General features: G+C 41.9%; 1 long non-coding RNA gene across 1 annotated transcript; it reads right to left on the minus strand.

Moving 5' to 3' along the window:
* Positions 1-1,687: 1,687 nt before the first annotated feature.
* LOC104959733 (uncharacterized) lies at positions 1,688-4,072 on the minus strand. Its single transcript, XR_799910.1, has 2 exons — positions 3,629-4,072; positions 1,688-2,817 (listed from the first exon to the last, which is right to left on the minus strand). It is a non-coding gene; the product is annotated as an uncharacterized lncRNA (long non-coding RNA).
* Between the last annotated feature and the right edge of the window lie 1,075 nt (positions 4,073-5,147).

Below are 5,147 nucleotides of genomic sequence, written 5' to 3' on the forward strand. Positions count from 1 at the left end.
CCTAACATGTCACTCATTGAGCATGTTTGGGATGCTCTGGATCGGCGTATACGAAAGCGTGTTCCAGTTCCTGCCAATATCCAGCAACAACCCTAACCCTAACATGTCACTCATTGAGCATGTTTGGGATGCTCTGGATCGGCGTATACGAAAGCGTGTTCCAGTTCCTGCCAATATCCAGCAACTTCGCACAGCCATTGAAGAGGAGTGGACCAACATTCCACAGGCCACAATCAACAACCTGATCAACTCTATGCGAAGGAGATGGGTGACATGTTAGGGTTAGGGTTAGGGTTTAACCCTAGGGTTTTCGGACCCCCCCAGACCCCCCCAATAAAGCAAAACTGCACGTTTCAGAGTGGCCTTTTATTGTGGGTAGCCTAAGGCACACCTGTGCAATAATCATGCTGTCTAATCAGCATCTTCATATGCCACACCTGTGAGGTGGGATGGATTATCTCGGCAAAGGAGAAGTGCTCACTATCACAGTTTTTTTCAGATTTGTGAACAACATTTGAGAGAAATGGTTAGTTTTGTGTATGTAGAAAATGTTTTAGATCTTTGAGTTCATCTCATGCAAAATGGGAGCAAAAACAAAAGTGTTGCATTTATATTTTTGTTCAGTGTATATACGCTGGGTTGGCTTGGTGTTGAGACTGTTTTCTATGGGGCACATTGTTGCATTAAGCCTTAAGATTGTCAATGGCAAACGTTTCTCTGGACGGCACTAACTGCGCTGAAGTGTTTCACCTTTGAGAGTAGAGAGAAAAGCAAACAGGAAAATAAAGATAACTTTTAGTTTAGGGGAGCTGCTGATGTTTTCAACATAATATTAATGTGTGGCTTTCAAGTAAAAATATGATTTATTTAGGTTCTTCAGTTTTGATAGGAATCATACTTTCAAGTCAGTTGATGGGTTCAGTTCTTATCTTTTATTTATTTCATTTTGCCTCATAAAACTTCTAAACTGATGTCATTTAATTTAGCTAAAACAAGGCTGTGCTGTTTGTCATGGATTTCAAATAGCTTAATAGGAAAAAAAATGTCATCAATTTCCATCTGATAACAACAAGCATGATTTTGAGGAGTCACAATTTTGTAAGAAACTGTAATGGTATGCAATCATTTATGGCATTAATCATTAATATCTGAGTGAGAGGGCTTGAGTCAATTTCTCTTCAAAATATAATTGATGTGCTTGTAAAATATATTTTTCTGTGCCCAAACATTTTCATTTGCGCGCTCAATAACATTTTCTATGCTCAAAATGTTTAATTGCGTGCTCAGGATAGAGGCACAAAAATAACCCCATAGTTCTGGTGGCTGTTTCCGCCCATGAACAACTGTCAGTGCTTGATCTCATCCTAATGTGTAAAATCTAAAGTGTTTCTATCTTTTCTGAATGTAAGGAACACTTTGTCTCAAAGTATTTTATATGTTCCTGCTTTGTTGTTTGCCTGTTGCTTTCAGATGCCTCATTTCTAGCTTCATCACGGGTGGTTCAGATCCAGTTAGATCTCGGGTGTCCAAACGTTTTACACTGATGGCCACATACAGAAAAACACATGATGGGCTGGGCCCCTCACTAGAGGTGAGGTATATCGCCTCATAAGTGAAGTTATAAGTTAGCTAATGTAGGTCAATTATTCTTGATACTTGAATATGCTATAAGAAAACAAACAGCCTATCACAGTTCTCCAGAGGGTTTCATTTATTTTGTTACAAAAAGCTCATCCCTTAAAGCAGAAGCCTCAGACTGCTTATAATGAGTGGAAATAGGAAGGTATATTTCAAGCTTGTTATGCAAATAGGTTATTGGGCTTTTTGGGGATTTGTTAGAACATGTTTTCAACTTTAACTGAATTTATTTGAACAGTTTGCTTATAAACACATTAATACTACAGTGTAATTATGTCTTTACATTTATATTTAAGAAGTACAATATAAGACAAGCACACGTTTCAGGTGTGGGCCATATTCCATTATACTTTAAGAATTAGCTGAGGGCCATTTCAAAATGGATAACGGGCCGCAGTTGCCCCCCGGCCCGTAGTTTGGAACCCCCTGAGTTAGATGGTCAGACAAGAACTGCATTTGAAGCATACCAAAGCTTGTACAGCATTAATGTGGAATCAACCTAGCATTACTCACTGTCCTGTGGTGGACTTTAACTCACGGAGAACTGAAGTGGCAAAGATGAATCACAGCACTTAACATGTTCAACACGAGCTCTGCATGTCAATAAACATACCTCTTGAAAAGTACAGTTTCTAGTTATATCAAGACAGTGATGTTTCTATTTAACTCCTATTATCAGGGTTTATGGGCTGACACTGTAGATGTGTATTTCTCCCGAAATCTTCATAAACTTTATTTCCGCATGCAGTCTGGTTATGAAACATTACTTACACACTGTACAAATATGTTTGTATATAACATATTTACAACATCATATAGCACACTAATACAATGTTTGTGAGTTTCATAACAGTTGGAGTTGTACAGATTTTAGTAAATAGTTTTTACACAGTAAATATATAATTCAGTCCAAATATGTCACACTGTAGATAATATTAGCCCCATCCTATCGTCATGAGAACATCACCTATATTTTGTCATGCACACTGCAATATACAATTCATTTGTTTAACATTGACACTCTCATTCTCCCTTACATTCTGCAGCATCATCTCTAACACCAGACTCCGTTCCATTCTTTCTTCTTCATGACCTTCTTTCTCTTCTTCACATCTTCCTTTACAGTCTTCCATCCTCTCTGTGTCCTCTTCCGCGGACTGCATGTGAGACCAACCGGACCTGATTTTAGAGAGATGAGAGTTCAGAAAAGGTTTCCCACATAGCAGTTATAAAACCACTGAAACTTCATCGATCAAACACATTTTGAGTGGAGGGGGTTCAGTTACAAGACAATAACCACATCTTTGATATATTGAGGGAGGGATGAAACCCTCTTTAATGGTCACACATGCAGAGCACACAGCACACACAGTGAAATGTGTTCTCTGCTTCTAACCCATCCTAGTACCAGGAGTCTAGTACTAGGAGCAGTGGGCAGCTAGTGTACAGCGCCCGGGGGAGCAATGGGAGTGGGGGGATGTCCGGTGCCTTGCTCAAGGGCACCACAGCAGGGCAGGAGGTGAACTGGGACCTCTCCAAGTACCAGTCCACACTCCATATTTAGGCATTCTGATCAGAAGCCACCTGAACTCTCTTCTTCCATCTCAAATGAGCAGCAGCTTCACCAGTTTCGCATCTAAACTCCTCTAGAGGTTGGTCAGATTCAAGACTTCCTCAATTGTTCTTCCCAACACATGTCAATATCCACGGTCCTTTCTGCTTTCCCATCCTGAGACATGTCACAGTTTGCTAGATCTTCCTTGAGGCCAACCTGAAATCATTTTCTCAGTTCTCATCAATAATCTAGCCGTATACACTGTGATGTGCAGGTACTGGTGAAATGAAACTGCATGAAAGTCAGATATTGTAATAACACAAAAGTCTCTGTTTTTCTTGTCTTAAACAAACTTGTGTGCAGACTCAAACCAAAGCCTGATAGCACTTCTTCCTCTGTGCTTTAGAGAATCATTACAGAAGAAGTCCACACTACCTGGATGTTTATTGTAGCCAAGGGAAATCCAATTGGCTGTGGTGGCCCAGGACAATCATGGAGTTTCTGTTTCTGCCAGCAGGTTCCACTGGGTCCAGGTCCGGCCTGTAATGATGAAGAGACAGATGTCAGTGTGAGCTTCTGGTTCATGTAGCTCTAGTGGAAACATCTCAGCCTGGGAGTATCAAAAACATCCATTGTCCATTATTCCCACAGTCAGAGTGCAGCAGTGTGCAGGCGTGCATGTCTAAGCAGGACCAGGGTTTCTAATGAATGCTGGACTCTATCTCACCGGGCCTCAACTTAAATCCAGGGTGTAATTCTCCCACTGCTCCAGGCATACCTCAGGCCTGATTTTCCAACCCCCCTCTGTCCATCTGGGTGCGTGCCAAGCCCCGGTCAGAACAGTGGGAGAGGCTGAAGACCAACAGCCCCCAACCTACCTTCAGATTCCAGCACTGTAAAACCTCTTAAATAAAGGCAAGCCACAGTTCATCCACAGTAAGACCCCCTCTCCTCCATCAGGCAAAATGAGAGTAATAGCTCCTTTCATTCTGTTTTTCCAGATGTGGTTAAACAAACAGGAGAAAAAAACACAGCTCTCACATGCCCCTTTCACACCAACACGTTTTCAGCTCCGACTCGAAGCTGGAGTCTGAAAAGTACTGGTTTTTCCTGTTCACACCGCAGCGGCGCCGCCTCTTAGCTCCGGAATCCGGTTCACTTCCAGCTCCAAAAAATTGTTTTATTGTTAAAAAATATTGTTGGCTACTTACTTCGTTTCTTGTAGCCCTCGAAAGGGTTTTGGAGGTTGATGCCTCGGTGAACGTGAGTTGTTTGGCTTTCTTGTCCGCAGCAGCAGAAAGCATTTTCGAATGTTTGAATGAATCAAAGTGGGTCGTCACCTTAGATTTTCTCTAAGACTTATGCTCCAACACACAGTTGCACGGGGTGCAGAATAGTTTCCCCCCACTTCTTGCCCGGTCTTTAGCAGAAATATTCGTCGGTAAATGAGATGGATCAGATTTTTTCATCTTGGTGTTTTCTCTCTCGTGTGAGTTCCACACGTTCACTCTACGGTGTTGTTTAGCTTCTGTGATGCGCGAGCTGATGACGTCGCGTCATCATCATCACTACTTCACGTCAAGACGAGTTAACTTTTTTTCTCTCTCAACTTTGTGTGGAAAAATGCGGGGATTATGCGGCCTTTTGATAAATATGCGGCCTTTTAAAAATCTGCGCCATTTTGCTGATTATGCGGTAAATTCTGCGATCGCAGGATCGCGTTTTTCTGGAGGGTCTATATATAGAGCCCCTCCTCCAACACACACAAACGCACACATGACCAATGAGGGCACGAGATAGGTTTGTGCACAGATGGAAGGCTGACAGGCAGGTAGGCCATCCAGTTATTTTAGCAGGGCCGGCTAAAATGATTGGTCGTGCTTTTTACAGTACGACGGCTTCCACAGATGACATTTTTTTAATGGATTTTTTGTCAAAGCACTTTAGATATTCA

Source organism: Notothenia coriiceps, unplaced genomic scaffold, assembly GCF_000735185.1.
Source record: "Notothenia coriiceps isolate Sejong01 unplaced genomic scaffold, NC01 NC01_scaffold00030903, whole genome shotgun sequence".
NCBI classification, from domain to species: domain Eukaryota; kingdom Metazoa; phylum Chordata; class Actinopteri; order Perciformes; family Nototheniidae; genus Notothenia; species Notothenia coriiceps.